This window comes from Palaemon carinicauda, chromosome 7 (assembly GCF_036898095.1).
Source record: "Palaemon carinicauda isolate YSFRI2023 chromosome 7, ASM3689809v2, whole genome shotgun sequence".
Lineage (NCBI taxonomy): Eukaryota > Metazoa > Arthropoda > Malacostraca > Decapoda > Palaemonidae > Palaemon > Palaemon carinicauda.
The window spans coordinates 100,836,039-100,861,376 of record NC_090731.1 but is presented as its reverse complement, the minus strand read 5'-3'; the positions used below and the strand labels follow the sequence as shown (position 1 = coordinate 100,861,376).

At 38.7% G+C, this 25,338-nt stretch overlaps 1 protein-coding gene across 1 annotated transcript in view; it reads left to right on the top strand.

Moving 5' to 3' along the window:
* Positions 1–25,338, top strand: part of LOC137643977 (glutamate receptor 1-like) — a 1,817,173-nt gene that overhangs the window by 518,484 nt on the left and 1,273,351 nt on the right. The window lies entirely within an intron of this gene.

Here is a 25,338-nt window from a genome sequence, read left to right as displayed (position 1 = left end):
AATATCTTTTCAATGATATTCTAAGCGAGAAAGAGAAAGCTAAAACACGACTCAGGGCGAGTGTTTAACGCAGCTCCGCACTACACGTCCACACTCTAGCAAATCAACTCAACTTAAGCTGTCACAAGTTGTTGCAAAATGTTCCTATTAGCTTCTATAACTGGAGTTTCCATTAGGTTGCATGTAGTCGAAAGTGTATAGAGAGGTTGGGGATTTGTTCCTATGCAAAGGTGCATTAAAATTTATATATTTGCACTGGCAAATGGTTCAAGAAACCACTTCTCAATAAACTCTTTAACTTTCTGCTGACCTAATTTGCCTGGATTAATAACAAATTCTGCATATGGTCTGGTTCCAAATTTTTTGTAGAAATATTTTTGAGAACTATGGGTTAACAAAGGCTTTCGATAACCTTCCTCCATCAAGATTGTCAAGGTTTATTTTTGAGTGTTTAGTTCATTGTGAATATAGTCATCTACTTCACTCATCAGCATTTAATGTGATTGACGTGCCATATTTCTTCCAAGGTTGTTTGACAGTACCCATCTGCTTAAGGCTGTACTTGATTCAGTGATATCAACAAAGTCATCATTCTTCTTTCCTTTGCCATACCTGACTGTGATAAGGAACCCCTTGAGAAAATTTTACAACTAAAACCTTCACAACAAAATCTACATTCGGGAACCTATGAAAAACTTCCTTTGGTAGGCGATTCATTTCTGCTGGATAGCGTTCCCCATCAAACATGGTAGGATCATATCTGGAGAAAAAAAGGCAGCATCATCTTGAAGGCATGCATGTGCAGGTCCAAATTTCCATCTCACTGTGTTTTAAGGAACTTTAGAAGATGTTCACCACATCAATATATTGGAACCAAAATGGTGCATTTGCGTCTTTATTTTTTGACTAATCATAAAAGGCAATAATTTTTTCCAGATATGGTATCTATCAGTTATTTAATTTTACTTTTTGTGGCTTGAGTTTTGTACTTTCTCTTTTACCTCTTTATCGTGTACATCTAAATAGTATTAGACTTTTGTGTATATGCTTTGCCAGTCATTATATTTGTTTTCCAATAACACATAAAAAATCATAGATATGTGTAAACCACCAAAACAAGGTATTTCATTGTATTCTAGTACAGACTACTTCAACTCCATTAACTTCGGAAATGACTTCATCAACCGTTACGGCAATATAATGTTTGGCCAACGCTTGCGTAATATGCAGTAATCTGAAGGAAAAATAAAATTATACAATGTATGAATGTCATGAGTAAAAGCTTGAATAAAGATCATATATTCGACAGTTGTCATCTCTGAATCAACAACACTAATCGTTTGGTTGAATTCTATTCAAGGAGACTTTAAATCATCTTGACTTGTCATAAATGCAAAGTGTTCAGCCTACGCTTTAATAATTAGGAGTGATCGGACCCAGCCGATATTAAACCATTCCTTTTTGTGTCATCTGTAAATGCAGATTACTTTATTTATATAAATTTAGTCAGGTACATTTATTTTTTTGTGATTTGATAGATTTATTCCATCTATAAAGCCAATAAAAAGCTAATTCTATAGCATAAAAAGTTTATGTATATATATATATATATATATATATATATATATATATATATATATATATATATATATATATATATATATATATATATGTGTGTGTGTGTGTGTGTGTGTGTATATATATATATATATATATATATATATATATATATATATATATATATATATATATATATATATATATATATATATATGTGTTATATATATATATATATATATATATATATATATATATATATATATATATATATATATATATATATATATATATATATATCAATAATCATCTCCTCCTACATATATTGACACAAAGGGCCACGGTTAGATTTCACCGGTCTCCTCTATCTTGAGCTTTTATTTCAATACTTCCCCATCCGTCATCTCCTACTTCGCACTTCATAGTCCTCAGCCATGTAGGACTGGGTCTTCACCTCTTCTAGTGCCTCTTGGAGCCCAGCTGAACGTTTGGTGAACTAATCTCTCTTTGGGAATGTGAAGAGCATGCCCAAACCATCTCCATCTACCCCTCATCATGATCTCATCCCCATATGGTACTCGAGTAATGTCTATTATAGTTTCATTTCTAATACTGTCCTGCCATTTAACTCCCAATATCCTTCTGAGGGTTTTGTTCTCAAATCTACTAAATTTATTGGAGATTGTTTTATCGTCATACCAAGACTCATGACCATAGAATAACACCGATCTCATTAAACTGATATATAGTATGATTTTTATATGTAGTTTTGGCAATTTGCCGTCCAAATCTTACTTAACCGAGCCATGGTCTTGATACTTTTTGCAATCTTTCACTAAACTTTAATTCGAAGGACCCTGTGTTACAGATCATAGTTCCCAAATACTTGAATGATTCTACATCGTTAATCCCAAGTATATTTCATCTTCCATTGCATACTCCGTTCTCATCATCTTTGTCTTTCTTCTATCTATCTTCATTCCAGCCTCGTGTGAGATCATTCATTTTGGTAAGCAAACATTGCAAATCCCGTGGTGTTTTGCTGACAAGGACAGCCTCATCAGTATACTCTAGGCCTGCTAAATTTTTATCACCAATCCAGTCCAATCTTTCTCCACCATCTCTATCTTTTATATATATATATATATATATATATATATATATATATATATATATATATATATATATATATATATATATATATATATATGTGTGTGTGTGTGTGTGTGTGTTCACACACACACACACACACACACACACATATATATATATATATATATATATATATATATATATATATATATATATATATATATACATACATATATCCATCCATATACCAAAGGCACTTCCCCCAATTTTTGGGGGGTAGCCGACAACAACAAGAAACAAAACAAAAAAGGGGACCTCTACTCTCTACGTTCCTCCAGCCTAACCAGGGACTCAGCCGAGTTCAGCTGGTACTGCTAGGGTGCCACAGCCCAACCTCCCACATTTCCACCACAGATGAAGCTTCATACTGCTGAGTCCCCTACTGCTGCTACCTCCGCAGTCATCTAAGGCACCGGAGGAAGCAGCAGGGCCTACCGGAACTGCGTCACAATCGCTCGCCATTCATTCCTATTTCTAGCACGCTCTCTTGCCTCTCTCACATCTATCCTCCTATCACCCAGAGCTTTCTTCACACCATCCATCCACCCAAACCTTGGCCTTCCTCTTGTACTTCTCCCATCAACTCTTGCATTCATCACCTTCTTTAGCAGACAGCCATTTTCCATTCTCTCAACATGGCCAAACCACCTCAACACATTCATATCCACTCTAGCCGCTAACTCATTTCTTACACCCGTTCTCACCCTCACCACTTCGTTCCTAACCCTATCTACTCGAGATACACCAGCCATACTCCTCAGACACTTCATCTCAAACACATTCAATTTCTGTCTCTCCATCACTCTCATTCCCCACAACTCTGATCCATACATCACAGTTGGTACAATCACTTTCTCATATAGAACTCTCTTTACATTCATGCCCAACCCTCTATTTTTTACTACTCCCTTAACTTCCCCCAACACTTTGCAACCTTCATTCACTCTCTGACGTACATCTGCTTCCACTCCACCATTTGCTGCAACAACAGACCCCAAGTACTTAAACGGATCCACCTCCTCAAGTAACTCTCCATTCAACATGACATTCAACCTTGCACCACCTTCCCTTCTCGTACATCTCATAACCTTACTCTTACCCACATTTACTCTCAACTTCCTTCTCTCACACACCCTTCCAAATTCTGTCACTAGTCGGTCAAGCTTCTCTTCTGTGTCTGCTACCAGTACAGTATCATCCGCAAACAACAACTGATTTACCTCCCATTCATGATCATTCTCGCCTACCAGTTTTAATCCTCGTCCAAGCACTATATATATATATATATATATATATATATATATATATATATATATATATATATATATATATATATATATATATATATATTTGGGCTTGAGTCATGTCGACCTGATGGAAGTTCCTTTAGGGAGCTTCCTACTGTATAATTTTTCTGTGAGTGATATTACAAGAGAATTACCGTCGGGTATCATGGGGTTCTAACCCCCGGAACGACTATCTTAAGATATCGTGTATAATCATGGACTTATCCATAGATAACCATAGATATCTGGACCCCAAACAGACTTAACCTAGTCTAGGAATCTAAGGAGGAGGATAGGTCAGGAGCCATTACATATACTCTCCCTTCATAGTACTACTCGTCCTCGATAAATTCATTCTAATTTTCGCAGCTTACCTACCCGTTCGTTTCTTTGTCAAAAGCGCCTTTTCTCTATTTTTTGTAGTTATTTCCTCTCATGATGGCCTCCCTTTAGTCGCCAAAGTTCAATAACCTCTCCTTTCACACTTTGATTTAGCTGTAACTTCTTTTGATCCCACCGGGGTGTGGTTATTTGACTTTTTTTTTATTGTGATGAGGGAGCGGGGCGGTCCGAGTTCAGCTAGCCTTTGGACGCCATTTTGTATGCGCTTTTGCCCTTGTTATTTTATGTTCACTTAGTTTTATTTCACTAGTGTTACGTTAGCTAGCTTTATTTTGGTGTTGCGATGCCTTGGACTCTGTTTTGTTTTCATACTGTGAAAGAGGAGGTTATTCAACTTTGACGACTAAAGAGACGCCGTCATCAAAGGAAAGGCACTCTTGACAAATATACGAACCCGTGGGTAAGCTGCGAAAATTAGATGGAGTTTATCCAGGACGAGTAGTACTATGAAGGGAGAGGATATGTAATGGCTCCTCACCTATACTCCTGCTTTGATTCTTAGACTGGGTTGAGTCTGTTTGTTGTGCAGATATCTTTGGTTATCTACGGATACGTCCCTGATTATACACGATATCTTATGATAGTTGTTCCGGGGGTTAGAATCCCGTAATACATGATGGTAATTCTCTTGTAATATCACTCACAGAAATATTATACTGTAAGAAGCTGCCTAGAGGAACGTTCTTCCGGACGACATGGCTCGAGCCCATATATATATATATATATATATATATATATATATATATATATATATATATATATATATATATATATATATATATATATATATATATATATATATATATATATATATATATATATATATGTGTATGTATATATATATATATATATATATATATATATATATATATATATATATATATATATATATATGTATGTATATATATATATATATATATATATATATATATATATATATATATATATATATATATATATATATATATATATATATATATATATATATATATATACATTCCTGAATGAGGCTCTTGAATTGTAAAAACAACCTACATAATCAAAAATACAATCAACCCTCAGATAATCCAATGACGCTATGATATGTCTCATATATGATAAGAAAGACCATTCTTAGTCCATTTATAGAGTATATAAATCGACATTAAAGCTTCAACGTTTCTATACATAAAATATTATGGTAAAAAAACCTACAGCAAAATTTAAAACCTGACTCCGTTATCCAACGGTAAATTCCTCAATATTTTTTCACCAACAATTTTTTTTTCTTTTTTTTTCTTTTATTGTAAATTTTATCTGCATTTCAATGATATATTGAATTTTTTCCTTGTCTTTATTTCTTACGTCGAAAAATAAAAAACATCAACATACGAAAGTCCGAAAATCTAAAATTTTCGCTTATTCATTTACTCTTCACTTACTAATACGTTTATTGAAAAAACGTTGCATCCCCATGGAAGTCCTACAAATCTACGCAATTTGCGTATTAAAAACATAATTATTGTATTTTTCATGAATATATAAAATCATATATTTACGATTTTTTCTTTTCACAAAAATTCACGTTCAACAAGCATTTTTATTATTTTTTTCTAGTATCCCAGTTTTTTTTCACAATAGTATAAGATTCAATTTTATTTCAATATGATGCAAACAACCAGAAGCATTAATCAGTTTCAGTTTAGATGAACTGATTTAGAAAAAAAAAAAAAAAAAAAAAAACGTCTTTTTTTCGGCTAAGGCCATATGCGCTTTACCTCACCCCGACTTTTGTAAGGGCATAAGCGCCAAAGTGTTGATATCCCAAAACAATCAATCAAATGGACCATATCAGTGTTGTGAAAAGTAAATGTACGCATGTTCTCAAATTTCTAGGAAAAGACCACATACTTTTAGGTAGATGAAAATATTTAAAGATTAAGTGCCCTTAAATTAACCTAAGAACATTATTTGTCAACTTATATATATATATATATATATATATATATATATATATATATATATATATATATATATATATATATATATATATATATATATATATATATATATATATATATATATATATATATATATATATATATATATATATATATATATATATATATATATATATATATATATATATGACGATTTTGAGCGAAGCAAATAATAAATTTTTGGGTGAGATAGCCATGTCGTCTTGATGAAAGGTTCCTAATAGTAGATTCCAAGGGATATATACACTACAGTGATATTCCCAGAGAATTTTACTTTTAGGTCTCCAAAATTCTAACTCCTGGCGCGAATATCCTTAAAATTTTTCTTAAGGATATCGCATAGAATCAGGGGCCGTATATCTTGATACGACACATAGCGATCTTCACCCTGAATAGCGTTTTCGCAATGAGGGGGTAGAGTGGCCATTTTGGAAGGGGAGCCGTTATCAAGGTTACCCTATTTCTCATAATACTATTAAGTATCAAGATGGCACCATATACAAGACGGGGGTTATTCCTTGTAGCATTGAGCATGGTGCTACAGATATAGTAGTTTCGGGAGGGATCCTGCCAAGGCCTTTTGTATAGAAAAGGAGGGCGGGTCCATCAGGATGACATGGCTATCTCGCCCAAAAATAGATTTTTCACGTCGCTCAAAATCCGTTTTTTGATGGAAGTTTACCAGAGAATCACTAGAAAGTACTGTATCTGTGGATTTTCCTCGGTGCCTTGACCTTGGGACAATTTTCTATGGTCATCTGGACCATTGAGACAAATGACGTTACCGTTATCCATCATTACCACTAATCATAGGCAATGATAGTGCTTCCTGACCACTACAGGGGCCTCAAGGTTAGCATATATTGTATGAACAAACATAAGTATCCACCAGATATACAAACGATCTCACAGTTTGTATATATTGTCGGAACAATATCAGTGTCAACTATATCCATTGTTTGTAAGCATACAATGATATGATATTTATGTAAATAAATAAGTAAGAGAACTCTAGCATCTTTAATGTGCAAATTGCAAGGCGAAACAAGGATGCAATTACTTTCTAATAGACGTTTTTTGATGGAATTTTACCAGAGAATCACTAGAAAGTACTGTATCTGTGGATTTTCATCGGTGCCTTGACCTTGGGACAATTTTCTATGGTCATCTGTACCATTGAGACAAATGACGTTACTGTTATCCGTCATTACCACAAATCATAGGCAATGATAGTGCTTCCTGACCACTACAGGGGCCTCAAGGTTAGCATATATTGTATTAACAAACATAAGTATCCACCAGATATACAAACGATCTCACGTCTTGTATATATTGTTGGAACAATATTAGTGTCAACTATATCCATTGTTTGTAAGCATACAATGATATGATATTTATGTAAATAAATAAGTAAGAGAACTCTAGCATCTTTAATGTGCAAATTGCAAGGCGAAACAAGGATGCAATTACTTTCTAATAGACATTTATTTTGAATAAATGACTAAATGGAATAATAAGTGAAACCAATGTAACATGTTAAAGGAATTATACATGCAACGTATACAAAAAAAAATTTTCCTCCCTGAAAGGGAAGAAACGATGAGTGCCACTCTAAAACTGAAAATGTTTATACATTTTCCCAATATAATTTCTGTACATGTTGTATACTATCAACACTGTACTACGTACACACAGCACAAGTGTTATCTGTGTAATTACAGCCCTTAGAATTTTGAGCAGTCTTAGTGTCACCATGGTGGCACTCACTTAAAAGATATCACACTGGAAGTGTCAACACCTTTTCACCATAATTGATAGTCCCAATCAATTAACTGTTCATCGCAGCACTAGACGACAGGTTTTAATACACTACCTGCCACCACCACATAATGCTTCAGCTTATGGACTTGCTTAGCGTAGTGTTTATAGAACACTCTGGATGATTTCCATCCAATATATGAGCGAAGACGCTCAAAGTCCATATACTGAAAAAAGTTCAGTGATGAAACAATTTTCCTCGGATTATGACCTGCGTGTGTACTGTCAGAATCCGCTCTGCGAATGAAGTAGGTGAGCTTCGCCCTTAGTTGTTTTAGGGATAAGTTTCATCCTGAGGTTTCTCTTCTAAAGAGCTGTCCTCCCCTGAAGTCTGAAGTTCTACGAAGATAAATCTTTAGACACTCTACTGGACATAGAGAGACATCTTCCTTCAGAGGGCAGATTCTCCAGGGACCCCATCTTTTAGTGGTTAGCTCGTTCTTGGCGAGAAAAGCTGGATCAGGAAAGAGATTCAGTTCTCCCACTTATGTCAACTGAATGTGGCCCTCATTTCTTGATAGGGCTACTATTTCACTAACTCTAGCCCCTGAGGCTATAGCGAACAGGAAAATGACTTTTTGGGTTAGATCCTTGAGAGAACAATTTTCATTGTTCACAGATAAAGCATAATGTAGAACCTTGTCCAAAGACCACGAGATGGGCTTTGGAGGAGCTGCAGGCCTAAGTCTAGCGCATGGCTTCGGGATCTTGTTAAAGATTCCGTTTGTCAGATCCACTTGAAAGGCATATAGAAGAGGTCTAGTCAAGGCTGACTTACACATAGTTATAGTGTTAGCTGCCAGACCTTGATTATGAAGGTGAATAAAGAAGGACAGACAGAAATCTATTGAAATTTCTTTCGGTCCTTTTGCTTTAACAAAAGCAACCCACTTCTTCCAAAACTATTCATATTGTCTACTAGTTGACTTAGACTTGTACTCTTCTAAGAAGTCTATACTGCCTTTTGAGATCCCAAATCTTTCCTTAACCGCTAGAGCGAGAAAATCATGAAATGAAGGTTTTGGGCTCTGTGATAATTCGAAGACAGTTAACTTTTGAACTCTTTGAGATAGTACTGGGTTCGGTACAAGGGACAGCCTCAGCCTCAGTTCCCTCACTAGAGGGAACCAGTTGCTCTTGGGCCACTTGGGAGCCACTAGAGCTTCCATTCCTTGGAAGGATGTCAGCGCGTTGAGGACCTTCCGTAGGAGATTGAATGGAAGGAACCGGAATTTCCAGGTCCATCCGTTCCGAACTAGGGACATGGCATCCGTTATCTCCTCTAGAGGGTTCTCGTATGGGGCTACATATTGAGGTAGTTTCTTGATGACGTTCGTCACGAAGAGGTGGATCTGCAGTTCCAGGACTTGTTCCAATCTGGAAGAAAATGCGTCTGCGTCTATGGACCATTTTGACTCTATCGGGTTGAGCCTGAGAAGAGCATCCGCTGTCACATTGCGGATCATTTGTAAGTGAACTGCTGATAGGTGCCATCTCTTTAGGCAATTGATGGCTAATATCACATGGATTATATGGGATGATCTCGAGCCTTATCGGTTCAGACATCTCATTATCACTTCGCTGTCCAAGATCAGCCTGATGAGGGCTGATCTGCATAGAGAGAGGTTCCCAATGTCAACAGGACTGCCATGGCTTCCCAAATGTAGATGAGGTTGGCCTTGAACAGAGGTGACCAAGTCCCTTGGACTTTCCTATGATGGGAGTGAAATCCCCATTCTTCCGTCGAGGCATCCAAGTGGATGATCTTCGACCGCAGAGGTGGTTGCAAGGGCCCGTTTCTCATTAGGCTTTTGGCCTTCGACCATGGGTTGAGAAGTGATCAAAGGAAGATCGATATTGGTCATTTTAGATCTCTTCGAGCGTTTGATGCATATCTTCTCCAGACTCCTGACGCACCTTTCAGCTGTGCTCTTAGCACTGGGTCTGTCACTGCTGCGAACTAGAGAGGGTTCCGTACTCTTTCCTGTTGGCGTCTTGAAATCCTATCGGATTACAGTAGTCTCTTGACCGACCCTGCGATCTCCTTCTTCTTCCCTAAGGGAAGGGAGAGACAATGTGACCTCAGGTTCCAATGGTTTTCCAGCCATTGAAACCTTTGAGCTGGAGAGAGTCAAGACTTCTTGAAGTTGATTTTGCATCCCAGATGTTCCAGGAACTGGGTTACTTCTTTGGATGCTTGTAGACCAGCCGCTTCGGGTGCTGCCCGCACCAGCCAGTCGTCCAGGTACTTTGTTACCTGGACAGTTTCTAGGCATGGTTATTGCACGACTGCGTCCGCTAATTTCGTGAAGCTACTTGGGACTGTGTTTAGTCCGATGAGTATGGCACTTAGACCATACTTTATCTTCGCTAATTTGAATCCTAGGTAGGAGGAGAGGGGGCGACTGACTAGAAGCTGCCAATAGGCATCTGTCAGGTCTATCGGGACTGTGAACGCCCCTTTTTGCAATAGGGTCCTTATGTGTAGAAGGATTAACATCCTGAACTTGTTGTTTTTATGAACTTGTTGAGTGGCGCCAAGTCCAGAATGACTCTGAGTTTTTTTGAGTCCTTTTGGGGAACACAAAACAGCCTTCCCTGGAATTTGATGGACTTTGCTTTCCTTATAACCTGTATGCTCCAGAGCTATAGGGTATGCTCTTCTAATACGGGGATGGAGTTTTGGAAGAGTTGGAGAAATGATGGTGGAGACGTGTCTAGTTTCCATCCTAGTACGATCTTGATTAGGCCTTGGACCCAAGGATTGAAGGTCCAACAATCCTATTGGAGCCTCCCTCCTACAAGAAGCGTGTCTTTGCTTTGATTGATCAGAAGGTTTACCTCCTCAACTGCCTACCTGGGGCACCGCGGTCATAGAAACTGTGGGATGTTGTCGAGCAGACCGAGGAAAAAGTCTAGACTTTTCCGTCTTCCTTTTAGGTTGGGGACCCACATCCGGGGAAGACTTCCTCTTTGAAGAGATGTCCCACTCCTGGAGAGGGTTCCTATTCTCCGTGGTGGCTTTCTCGACTACCTCTTTGACTACTTCGCTTGGAAAGAGGTCTTTACCCCAGATGTTACAAGATATTAGCTTCCTGGGTTCCTGTTTCACTGTTGCACCAGTGAACACGAACTATCTACAGGCTCCCGTAGCCTTCATAAAGGCATATAGGTCTTTTACTAAGGTGGTCATATGCATCTTGGCCAGGATCATGAGCATGTCTGGGGTACTTCGTTGGGCTGCACACATCTCTATGCAGTTTTGTAGGGGTAAGGAGGCCGCAAGTCTCTCCTTTGTCTCTTGTTCCTTGTACAAGAAAAACTCAGAAAGATTAGGGAGATTCTCGCTAAACTGTCGTCCAATGATGTCCGCGTCCAGTTTCCCTACTGAGACGGTTAAGTGGACTTCCTTCCAATCCTTCTCCTGCATGGGCAAGGCTAGTGACAGAGGCCTGCACTCCTCAAGTGCAGGGCATGGATTGCCTGCCTCTACTGCCTCGGCAACCGATTTAAATGTCTTCCATGTAAAGGGGAATACTATTGAAGCAAGAGCAAGAAAGGTAGGGTGTTTCTTACTCAAGGCGGACACTTTCGACACCGAGTAACCCGCCTTTCTCAGGCTACTTGACAAGAGAGCCTGTGCCTTATCGTGGTCGAGAACCATGACTTCCTTCGATTCCGTCTATTTTTCTGATGTTGGTTCATGCTTCAGTCGAATGAAGCACTCAGGGAACGCGTTAAAGCTTGGCCAAAACTGGATTCCGTCCCGGCTCCCATCTTCTCTGAGATGTAGAGTTTGTCGTCCAAAATCGGCATAAGCTCGCATACCTCCAGGGATTGGTTTTGGAGCATGTCGGGAGGTCTTGGTCTCCGGGTCGCTTGAATGACCCTCAGGAGGTGATGAGTGGAGCTTCACAGAGCTCTCTCTTGAATGTCGCTTCCTTTGTTTCACCTCGTTTGCGAAAGTTTTCGATTAGACCCATAAGATGGGCCAGTGACTGGCTAATTTTGTCTAATAGAGAGATAGAAGTTGAAGACGTCGAGGCTAACGGCTTGAGGGCCGGCACAGACGGAAGGAATTCTGACACGACATCGTCATCTTCTTCCACAAGTGCCTTCCTGCCCTCCGTTTTGATGGCAATCTGGACGCAATGAGATACGAGTCGTGCTTGGGTCACCACCATTTCACTACTTGCTTTCGGGAACAGTAAACTACGCATCCTATCGTTAGGTAGGTATGGTCCCGAAGAGTTCTTCTGAAAACCTCTTACCCATTTGCGTAGTTTTTTACGTGCTGCATCTCTAGACTCCATTGACTTGGGATCATCAAAACCTTAAGTCACTAAGGTCTGGCAGATATTGCAGACTTGGGGGTCCTAATATTGCAGGGATTCGTTAATAATAATGCAGGGGGCATGAGACCTGCATGCTTCATGACTGTAAAAGTACTTACTCTTAATATTGCAGAAGACTGCATCAAATTTCATCTGGGGTTCCTCCTGTAAAGAAAGGAAAACAGAATGAGTATACGTTTCTTTATCTCACCTGATAAGCAATATGTAATTATTATTATTATTATTATTATTATTACTTACTAAGCTACAACCCTAGTTGGAAAAGCAGTATGCTATAAGCCCAGGGGCTCCAACAGGGAAAATAGCTCAGTGCGGAAAGGAAAAAAGGAAAATAAAATATTCTAAGAAGAGTAACAACAATAAATATCTCCTATATAAACTATAAAAACTTTAACAAAACAAGAGGAAGAGAAATAAGATAGATTAGTGTGCCAAAGTGTACCCTCAAGCAAGAGAACTCTAACCCAAAAGACAGTGGAAGACCATGGTACAGAGGCTATGGCACTACCCAAGACTAGAGAACAGTGGTTTGATTTTGGAGTGTCCTTCTCCTAGAAGAGCTGCTTACCATAGCTAAAGAGTCTCTTCTACCCTTACCAAGAGGAAAGTGGCACTGAACAATTACAGTGCAGTAACCCCTTGGGTGATGAAGAATTGTTTGGTAATCTGTGTTGTCAGGTATATGAGGATAGAGAAGAATATGTAAAGAATATGCCAGACTATTCAGTGTGTATGTAGGCAAAGGGAAAATGAACCGTAACCAGAGAGGAGGATCCAATGTAGTACTGTCTGGCCAGTCAAAAGACCCCATAACTCTCTAGCTTAGGATAGTAAGCTAGAGAGGAATAGTGAGACACATACTTGTGTATCCCTCGCAACAAATTGCTGTAACCTCCCCCCAGCATTAAAAATAAAGTTTCCTTTATCAGGGCAACTCGAAGAAAAGGTTTCTAACCCCTAGTGATAGAAAAAGTGTACACTGCCACTAACCCTTCTGATTATTTAATATTGTGGGGTAAGTATTAACTGATTTCCAATCAGAGTATTGAAGAAATTCTATTATTTCAATATAGGTTCGGTCTCAACAAAAGCCTGCACAGTGGTTCACAAGATATGTTAGAAAATTAACTACTGTATAATAATACTATAGCTTTCTGTTTGCAGTATATACTATATTACAAATATACTGGCTACTGTATAATCATATACTGTAGTTCAGCCGATGTGCTGCCGGCATGGCTAGCACCTAACGACACGGTCCAACCAGCATGTCGCCAACTGGACTAGAAATTAGAAAAGACACATACTTGTGTATCCCATCCAGCCAATTGCTGTGACCTTCCCTTCCAATATTAAAACCATAGAGTTTCCTGATCAGGGAAGCTCAAAGACAAGGGTTCTAACCTGGCCCTTCTAAATTATTTCATATTGTAGGGTAAAAAGTAAACTGATTTCTAATCAGAGTATTGAAGGAATTCTATTCTTTCAATATAGGCAAGACGAGATCTCGGTTACCTAAATCCCCGAAACTCTAACGTATACGATCGACAAAGAAAGAGGGAAATTATGCATACCATAAATATCTTTACAAGTATAATTATGCCTAAATAGCTTTCATAATTTATTAATGCTATTTCAACCACGAAAGTCGTTCTACTAACTAAATAACACATGTCTAACAAACGACAGCGCCCATGGCGCCTTCGGTAACAGGCCTAGCTCCTAAGCACAATAAATTACTCTAATTTCACTGTGAAACAGGAGCTAAAATTATATACATTGTAAAGAATCAATACTCAACTTTCCAGAGGCAAAAGAAGCTGGAGATTGCATAATAATCCTCGCAAAATCTATCGAAATGGAACACCACCGTGCGAATTCGCTACAAAGTTAGGAATAACCGCCATCTTGAATATGCCGCCATCTTGATACTCAATAGTAGTATAGGAAATAGGGTAACCTTGATAATTGCTCCCCTTCCAAAATTGCCACTCTTCCCCCTCAAGGCGAGAACGCTATTCGGGGTGAAGATCGCTATGCGTCGTATCAAGATATTCGTCCCCTGATTTTATGCGATATCATTAGGAAAAATTTTAACGATATTCGTGCCAGGAGTTAGAATTCTGGAGACCTAAAGGTAAAATTCTCTGGGAATATCACTGTAGTTCATATATCCCTAGGAAGCTACTATTAGGAACCTTCCATCAGGACGACATGGCTTGAGCCCAAAAATATATGTATGTATGTATACAGTATATAAATCTGGTGATTGTGTGTGTGTGTCTGCATGTCTACGTGGTTGCCATAGAAAATTTGTACAAGGAACTTAAAAAATATTTAATGATCGAATCTTATGTAAATTTTATCGAGAAAAATAATGCTACTATTTCCATTTTGATCCAGATCCACTTTGGGGGTCTACGGGCTCATAATTAAAGACCCCCTAAAATTTTTGGCCATGAAATCAGGCAAAATATGGAAGGCTGGTACCGTAGACTTTAGTTTAAATAAAGAAAAAAAAATCAACAAATCGAGAAATCTAACGTCGCTAGTTCTACTTTGATCAAGACCTACTTTGGGTGGGTCTATGGGCCCCATAATTATAAACCCCCTAAAACAGCATTCAATAACAATGAAAAAATTACAATTAATTTTGTATACATCGATTGTAAGGACATAGGAGATTATTCAGGGCTATAGTAATTGAGAAATTTGTACTAAAAGAAGGGGGTCCTTTGGTGTTGCCACCACACACATAGCATACACTGAATTTCTTTTCCTGTGATAGAATGTACAAAAACTAGCAGAATATTTAATGTTTGTGTCTTTTTTATTTACATTTTTTCCTACAAAATTATGCCACCCAAAAAGATTCTACATAATATTTAATGGTTGAGTCTTATGTAATTTTTATATTTTTTTCAGTTTTCTAAAAAATAATGCCACCCAAAAAGAGGTTCTCATTCGGTATTTCTGATAAAGCAATTTCAGTGAAAAGAAAAACATAGCAGGAAACAGAAGAGCAGAGGAATTTACGGAAGGAAACAAATGCAAGAAGAATGACAGCTAGACGTGAGACACAGGATGAAGAACAAAGGAAATCTCATGCAAGTAGAATGGCAGCAAACCATAAAGCAGAAACTGAAGAGATGTATTCAAGAAGGAGCACTATTGCGAGCAGAATGTCGGCTACATGTGATCCAGAAGACGTAGAGCAGATGAATTTGAGAAGGAACACTAATGCAAGCAGAATGGTAGCTAGACGTGAAACTGAAGATGAAGAGGAGAGGAAGTTAAGAAGGAACACTAATGCAAGCAGAATGTCAACTAAACGTGAAGCAGAAGTCGAAGGAAATCAGATGAATATATGAAGGAACACTAATGCAAGCAGAATGGCAGATAGACATTAAGAAGAAAATGAGGAACAGATGAATTTGAAAAGGAACACTAATACAAGCAAAATGGCAGCTGGGCGTGAAGAAGAAGATGAAGCGAAGAGGAATTTAAGAAGGTACAACAATGCAAGAAGAATGATGCACCCTAAAAGAGATTCCACAGAATATTTAATAGTTGAGTGTTATGTAATTTTCATATATGTTTTTCAATATTCTACAAAATGATGCCAATCAAAAAGAGGTTCTCATTAGGTATATCCGATAAAGCAAATTCAGTGAAAAGTAAAAGATAGCAGTAAACGGAAGAGCAGAGGAATTTACGGAGGAAAACACATGCAAGGAGAATGGCAGCTAGACGTGAGACATAGGAGGAAGAACAAAGAAAAACCTTTGCAAGTAGAATGGCAGCTAACTTTAAAACGGAAAATAAAGAGCAGATTGATTCAAGAAGGAACACTAATGCAAGTAGTATGACAGCTAGATGTGAGCCAGAAGACGAAGAGCAGATGAATTTGAGAAGGAACACTAATACGAGCAGAATAACAGCTAGACGTGAAGCCGAAGATGAAGAGCGGATGAAATTTGAGAAGGAACACCAATACAAACAGAATGTCAGCTAAATGTGAAGCAGGAGACGAAAGCGGATGCATTTAAGAAGGAGCACTAATGCAAGCAGAAATGGCAGCTAGACATGAAGCAAAATACGAAAAGCTGAGGAATTTAAGAAGGGACACTAATGCAATCAGAATGGCAGCTAGACGTGAAGCACTGGATGAAGGCTAAAGAAATTCTCACCTGGAAATAATCAACAAAGAATAGCAGCTATAAGAAATCTGCAATAAAGAAATCAAAGAATGGCTCGACTTCAGGATAACCAACAAAGAATGATTGTCCATCGAAACCAAGAAACATTGGAAGGAGCTAAGAATAGTAGGTATATTGATAGAGTCATGCATGCAGAAGAAAGAGAATGGCCTTTTAATGCTGTACAATGGTGCCTTTGTGCTTTCACTTATAATCCAAGATACCCCTATGAAACAGAAGACATAGTACAAATTGGACGAATGTCTCAACAATGTCATTACTGTGATGCTCAGAATTTGAAGAATGAACCTCCTGGATTGTTGCAGTGGAGTGTAACAGGCCAAGAGTAGGTTGTGACTCAAAGGCGAGATGAAAGCAACTGAGTAACTTTATTACGACAAATCAAGTATATTTATACACTAGGTCCCGGTAAGAAGGTCACAAAATACAGACATGCTATTTCTTGTCAAACTGGCAACTGGTTCTGTTAACGGTTAATAATGAAAGGTGCTGTCAGTGTGAGGGGAGAGCGAAGATACAAAGGATAATGTATTAAAAAAAAAAAAAAAATGACGTTACTATATACGCTCGTGCGACACACGGGTGGTACATGACTCCCCTCCTAAAAATGACATACTGTACATGTTAAATAAGGCATCCTGATCTAGGGAGGCGAACTGTAGGCGGATCATCTAGCAGGAGATAAGCAGGTTTTAGACGATCAATGGAGACTCAGTCTTCTTTCCCACAAATGTTTAGTAGGAATGGTTTCGGATTGCGTTGGATCACAAGGAAAGGGCCCGTGTAAGAGAGGTTAGCGGTGGCTTGCTAGTGTCGTTGCATAGAAAGACGTGCATTGCAGAATGCAAGTCGTTTGGTATGTGATGCTTCGCTGGGGGCTTGTAAGTCTGGCGGCATAGAGAAAATTTTCCCATGACGTGACGTATGCTCTGGAGATCGTCGGAAGAGGTTGCAGGAGGAAAAAATTCGGCAGGGACGACCATACACCATTACAGCTGCCGAGACGTCCAGAGTGGTCCTTTGTCACAGGAGAACCCAGGGAAGCTGAGTAAACCAGTTGGAGTCCTTGTAGCAGGAGATCAAACTGGCTTTGAGGGTGCAACGAAAATGTTCAACCCTTCCATTGGCAGTGGGGTTGTAGGCAGTTGTCTGATGTAGGGTGATGCCCAGGAGATTCGCTAATGATGTACACAATTGAGAGGTGAAAGTGGTACCCCTGTCAGAAGTAATATGCTCAGGGATACCAAATCTTGCAATCCATCCTGAGAGTAACGCAGATGTACATAAGGCATATGCTGCAAATTCCATGGGAATGGCTTCAGGCGCACGCGTGGAGCGGTCGATGACGGTAAAAAGGTAACGATGTCCTTGTGATGTGGGTAGGGGGCCTACAACGTTGAAGTGAATGTGAGCGAAACAACGCTGAAGTTTAGGAAAGGTGCCCACTCCTGAATCCGTGTGTCGATATACGTTGAAAGTTTGGCAAGAAGTACAGGCGTGGAACCAATCATTAGCATCCTTAGTGATGCCGTGCCAAATGAAATTCGTTTTAAGCAGCCTTGCATTAGAACGGCACGAGAATGTGAATGGCCGGAAATGAAATCAAACACCTTTCGACGAATGGGAACAGGAATCCAAGGTCGCAGTCTACCAGTACTGACGTCACAGAGGAGGGTGGTGTTGGAGTCGACGAGAGGGACGTCTTCTCTACGGAAGGATGTGGAGGATGTCCTACATGCTTGATACTCTGGATCCTGTCATTGGGCTTCAGCCATAGCGTTGTAATACAATCCCAGTTGAACGACAGCCAATGTGTTTCTTGACAGGGCTTCGGCAACGGGATTAATTTTCCCAGGGACATGTTGAAAGGTGCAATTGTATTCAGCTAGGGCGGAGAGACGTCGGCATTGACGGGCGGACCAGACGTCAGACTTTCGAGTTAAGGCATGCACCAGAGGCATGTGGTCTGTGCGAATGACGAAGGGCGTAACTTCTAAGAAATGGCAAAAGTGACGGACAGCCAAGTACAATGCCAGCAATTCTCTATCGAAGATAGAATAACTTGATTCTGCCTTGGACAGTTTTCTGCTGAAGAAGGCAAATGGGCGGGACGAGCTATTGACCACCTGTTCGAGTACTGCACCAATAGCGATGTCGCTGGCATCAGTGGAGAGAAAGAGAGGGGCATATGGGATGGGAAAAGTGAGAGCAGCAGTAGTTGATAGGGCATTCTTTGCATTGCAGAAGGTAGCTTCTTGAAGGGAGCCCCACTTCAGGTCTTTTGACTTGCCCTTGAGGGAGGCGTAAAGAGGAGCAAGAGTGACGGCAATGGCTGCCAGAAAACTGTGATAATAGTTGATCATGCCCAAGAATTCCTTCAGTACTTTGACTATCAAGGGCGTGGGGAAGTTCTGACCGGCTGCTACCTTTTCAGGGAGGGGATGGACACCTTTAGGAGTGATGCGGTGCCCGAAGAACGACACTTCATTGACGCTAAAGGTAAACTTGCCGTACTGCACAACAAGGCCGTTTTGTTGTAGGCGGTCAAGCACGATGCGCAAGTGATGGAGATGTTCCTCTTTTGAGGAAGAGATCACAAGTATGTCGTCCACGTAACATAAACAGAAGGGGAGGTCCCCTAAGATGACATCCACGAGTCGTTGAAAAGTGCCCCCAGCATTACGAAGGCCAAGACAGGAGTAATTGAAGGTGTATGTACTGAAGGGAGTGGTGAAGGCGGTCTTAGGGATGTCTTCTGGGCTTATAGGCCCCTAATAAAACCCCTTCAGGAGGTCGAGTGTGAATAAAACCTTCGCTTTGTGCAGGTAGGAGGTTACATCGGCGATGTTTGGGAGGGGATAGTGATCCGGTTCTGTTTGCATGTTCAGGCGCCTGTAATCCCCATATGGTCGGAGGGAGCCGTCTTTCTTCAGGACCATGTGTAAGGGTGACGACCATGGGTTGGAGGCCTTTTGGCAAAGGCCCATTTTTCCCTTTCGGCGAACGTCTGTTTAGCGGCTGCCAATCAATCCGGTGCCAGACATCTGAATTTGGCGAAGACTGGGGGTCCCGTTGTCTTGATATGGTGATAAATACTATGTTTGACAGGAGCCGTGGTCGTTTGGCGAAGTTCTGGACGATAAACTTCCGGGTATGACGTGAGGAGGTGGGCATAGGCAACCATGGGTGCGCTGATGGGGAGAGCTAGGTTGGAGGGGGCGGGCTGAAGAGGTGTCAACAAGTACAAGCCTGCGTTGACCAATCGTTGGTGGACGTCATCAACCAGAAGATGGAAATGAGAGAAGAAATCTGCACCGAGGATTGGCAATGTGTCATCAGTAACGAGAAACATCCAATTAAATTTGCCGTTTCCAAACGATAACGTGAGGTTCTCGTAACTGTAGATAGGTATCGCAGATCCGTTGGAAGCTACAAGGTGGACATTGGCAGACTTAGACAGACTATGCCGTGTCCTGAAGAATTCCCTTGGCAAAAGAGAACAACGAGCACTCGTGTCTACCAAAAATTGCACGCCCACTCCTGCATCATGTAAAAGAAAAGATTAGAAACACGGGAGGCCACAGCCATGAGCGATGGCCTACTTACACGTTTTTTGACCACTGACAATAAATTGGCACATTCATGGGCGGCATTAAGTGGCTGTAGAAGTCGTTCGTTGGGGCGCAAGCGATGGCCTACTTACACGTTTTTTGACCACTGACAATAAATTGGCACATTCATGGGCGGCATTAAGTGGCTGTAGAAGTCGTTCGTTGGGGCGCAAGCGATTGGTGGGTGCTGGGTGGCTTTATCGCCGGTCCGGCACATCACGGGTAGGCGTGTGTGTCCTATGGCATCAATGTCAGCCTCGGTTGAAGTTGAATAGGTGTCCTCTTCGTCAGGAGTGGAGGCGTTGATGGAGGCCTTGAAGGTCGTGAAATGGCTGTCCATAAGGGCGTCTGCTTTGGTCATCAAGTCCTTTATGGGTAAACTATCGACATCAGGTATGGCAGTGCGTATAGGTTTGAGTAAACGACGTACCCACGGGGCACGAAGTAGGTTCACCACATGAGGAGACCCGTCTGCTGCAGGTTGCAGGCGAGCGACACTGATCAATTCTCTGGGGATGAGCGAAGCCCTTTGGTCCCCCAACGGCTGCTGAGAGAGCTAAAAAAGCTTTGCTATACGAGCAGCTAGCGACAGTGAGCACTGCAGCAGAAGGTATGTTTTGAGGGCGTCATATGCTATTGGGATGTCTCCTTCTTCACAAAGCCAGTCAGAGATTTCCGGGAAGGTGTCCTCAGGTATCGTCGTGAGAACATAATCTGCTTTGGTGGTTGAGCAAGTCACGCTCTTGATGCGGAGCTGGACTTATGCGCGCTGAAACCAAGCCAACGCCTCTCCACTGGCGAACGATAAAAGTTACAATGAGGCGGCACCAACTTCCATTGAGTCCGTCATAGTAACAGTGAGGGGAGGAAGGCAGGAGGAGCGTGTCGCCTTCTGGGGTCACCAATGTGACTTGCCCAGAGTAGGTTGTGACTCAAAGGCGATATGAAAGCAATTGAGTAAGTTCATTATGACACATCAAGTATATGTACACACTAGGTCCCAGTAAAAGGGTCACAAAATACAAACATGCTATTTCTTTTCAAACTGGCAACTGGTTCTGTTAACAGTTAACAATGAAATATGCCGACAGGTTAAAACAAGTTGCTGTGAATGCGAGGGGAGAGCTAAGATACAAAGGATAATACATACAAAAAAGAGAAATGTCGTTACTATGTATGCTCGTGTGACACACGGGTGGTACAGGAGGGAAAATTAGACTGCCTTTGTTAGTTCAACCTCCTAAATATCTAAAACAAAAATTCTGTATGGAACATCCCATCATTCAAAAATGTTACTTGAAAATATACTACTATAGAATGATACTTTCCAGATAGCTTCATTTGGAGCAAAATTTGTGATTGAGGCGGTAGTTATGCCCACATTCACAATCCAAGGGCAAATATACTCGGGCAACGATGGGTAACCCTGCTAGTATATATATATATATATATATATATATATATATATATATATATATATATATATATATATATATATATATATATATATATGTATATATATATATATATATATATATATATATATATATATATATATATATATATATATATATATGTATATATATATATATATATATATATATATATATATATATATATATATATATATATATATATATATATATATATATATATATATATATATATATTATTGCGAGAATGTTATACGGACACATCGTGGTTCTATCTCATGTCTCTTCAATGTAATATAGAATTATTACACTTGAAGGTTACTTCTTTGAATAAGTCAATGTTTAAGTTAACTTTAAACAGTTTATTGTTAGCTTCATCACTGGAGTATGGATGGTTTGGTCGGATGACCATTCCGTATGAAAAGATGAATAGAACTACTTTACAATAAGCTCGCGTCGATAACGTAGTATGATCACGTAGCCTTATAGCCGGAAGTCAGGTGATTCTGGTAGGGATCAATAGGTCAACTGTTTCTCACGGGAGGCTTGTGACATGTTTACAAGACATTAATAAATGTTTACCTATGCAATGCTTTAGCTTAGTCTATTTTCACATTCTGTTATGGTTCTCGTCATACTCTAACTCTCCAATGATCCATTGGGTCATGGGTTTACAAATGTGTGTATATATATATATATATATATATATATATATATATATATATATATATATATATATATATATATATATATATATATGTGTGTATATATATATATATATATATATATATATATATATATATATATATATATATATATATATATATATATATATATATATATATATATATATATATATAATACCACAAATCCTCACTACTACTCTTTTGGTTATTCATTTTAGTTATCACCTCCTTTATTCACATATGAGCTATAGTTACCATGTTGTAGTGATTCCAATTTGGGAGTAATTATAATTATTAGCAAAACAGACAATAGCATCACCAATCGTAATGCTTAAAGAGTATAATTATGCTAATATGCAACTGGCCCTTGAATAGAAATTTACTCTGTTATATTACATGGGAATGATACAATTACAATTTCCTAATGCATGAAGAGTTATGAGGAAATCTCCTAAACAAATTTTGTGGAGTGTTGTTCTCCAAATTTATTACCTGAATGTTGTTGATAATAATAATAATAATAATAATAATAATAATAATAATCATAATAATAATAATAATAATAATAATAATAATAATAATTATTATTATTATTATTATTATTATTATTATTATTATTATTATTATTATTATTATTATAGGTGACAACATACTCCCTTGAAGTACTCCGCTGTTCACTGGAATTTCAATTGATAGGACTTCACTAACCTTAACTCCCTATGCTCGTGAACAGATGTAATAAAATATACATATTTAAGAGGGACTCAATAAAAACACAGGATTCTCCACAAAATTGGCCTGTGCACACTATCAAAGGCTAATAGTCCACAAATGCCATGAAAAGTGGATTTCTATAGTCTACACATTGCTGTACTACATGTCTTGAAATGAAAATTTAGTCAGGACGACTTCAACATTTTCAAAATCCTGTTTGTTCATCAATCATTCTTTCTAGTCTCTTTAGAATGAGCATAATGTATGCTTTCATAACAACTGACGAAAGTGTGATGCATCTGTAATTATTGCACTCAGTCAGATCTTTTTTGGCCATTTTCACCAACACTTCTTGTTCCCATTCATCAGGTTTGGCCTTTTCATGCAACATTTTAAAAAATCTTGTAAGTATTTGGGAGTTGCTCTATTTTCGGCCAATTTCATCTCAGAAGTTATTCCATCTTATACAAGGGCTTTGCATCTGCTTAGATTTTAATGACAGCTTCAACTTCAAACACAATAAATCCTTTCATGTGCACGCCAAGGTCTTCCTCAGCTCCAGGGGTATCTATCAAATTATTCCCTAACATGACCTCACTAAAGTGTTTCATCCAACGTTGCATTTCATCATCCTCTGTTGTTATAACAGATTCATCCCCCTTTTTTATGTTTATATGCTTCTTCATGTTTGCCTTAATAGAGAATTAATTAATAATTCTGTGAGCACTTTTTACAACATAGTCACTACATGAATTTATAGCTTTGTCAGCCTCATCTTCTTTCATGTCTAAAAATTCTCTCCAGTCAATCCTGGCTTTTATGTTGACTCCATTATCAATACTGGAATACTTAGCATGCTCTACTTTGTAATTTTCAATACTTCCTCAAAAACTTTCAACAATCTATTTCTATCTTTGTCTCCTTTTTATAGTATCCAAAGTATCATTTGATATCGATGTTTTTCTCCTTGTAAATGTATGTCCCAGAACTTCACTGCCAACTGACTGATATATGTTCCTAATATCACACTATTCTTCATAAATTGTCTGCTCTTCGTCTCTTATAATCTCCAACACTGTAAATCTATTCTTACATTAGGTAATCTATCTATATTTTTGGTGTGTGCTATCAGTTTTAATTATGGTGTGTCAATTAGGAGTTGGTGATCACTAACAATGTCTGCACTTCAATAACTTTTTACATTTCTTACAGTCCTCTATATTCTTTCTTTATTAATGGCTATGTTTTCTATTTGATATTTATTATTGCCACATGCAGAACTCCATGAATATTTGGGGACGACATTGTGTTGGAATAGAGTACCTCCAAAAACAAAATAGTTTGTTGAATAAAAACTTAGAAAGTGGGCCCTCTTTTCATTGCACACATTACATTCTATATACCTTGATTATTGCTTCCAACGTTCGCATTGAAGTCACCAATCACAAGTTTCATATCTCTCTCAGGAATTCCATCTATTATATCTATCTATTTTCATAGTATTCATCTTAAATTCTATCCTTAAATCTGAATACCACCTTAGACCAAGACAAAAAGAGTAATACAATAAAAATTATATAATTGCTGGTTTGATACTTAATGAAAATACATAACCAGATCACGATACAACTACCTTCACGCTATTACAGGGCCAGTTATAAAAACTTTAAACAAGGCCAGCACTCACCCCATCACAATAAATTTAAGATCACCCTTTCGTCTTATGTATCGTTTCAACGCACAATTTACTCTGGGGCACAGGGTCACTTAGCAGAGGACACACATTAGACACACGTTTTATTTTTTGTTGTAATTGCCCGAGAGCTTAAGTTTCCGAATGGTTATTCCTTAAAATTTTATTCCATCTCCTGTCATTTCAAGAACAAAAAATAGTATTTTTTCACCGGTAACAGCAAAGAGACATATTTCTTTCTTTAAAAAAAACATTGAAAATTAATGGGGCATGCAGTTGAACGGGACCTCTCCCATGGCAACTTATTTCTCCACCTTTTGCTCAACCATGACCTTGACCTTTGACCTAGAAGTTTCAAAATTGAATCACTACCGCGTCTCAACATAACAAAAAGTCCATGAATGTTTCAATACCCTATAAGTAAAATTGAGG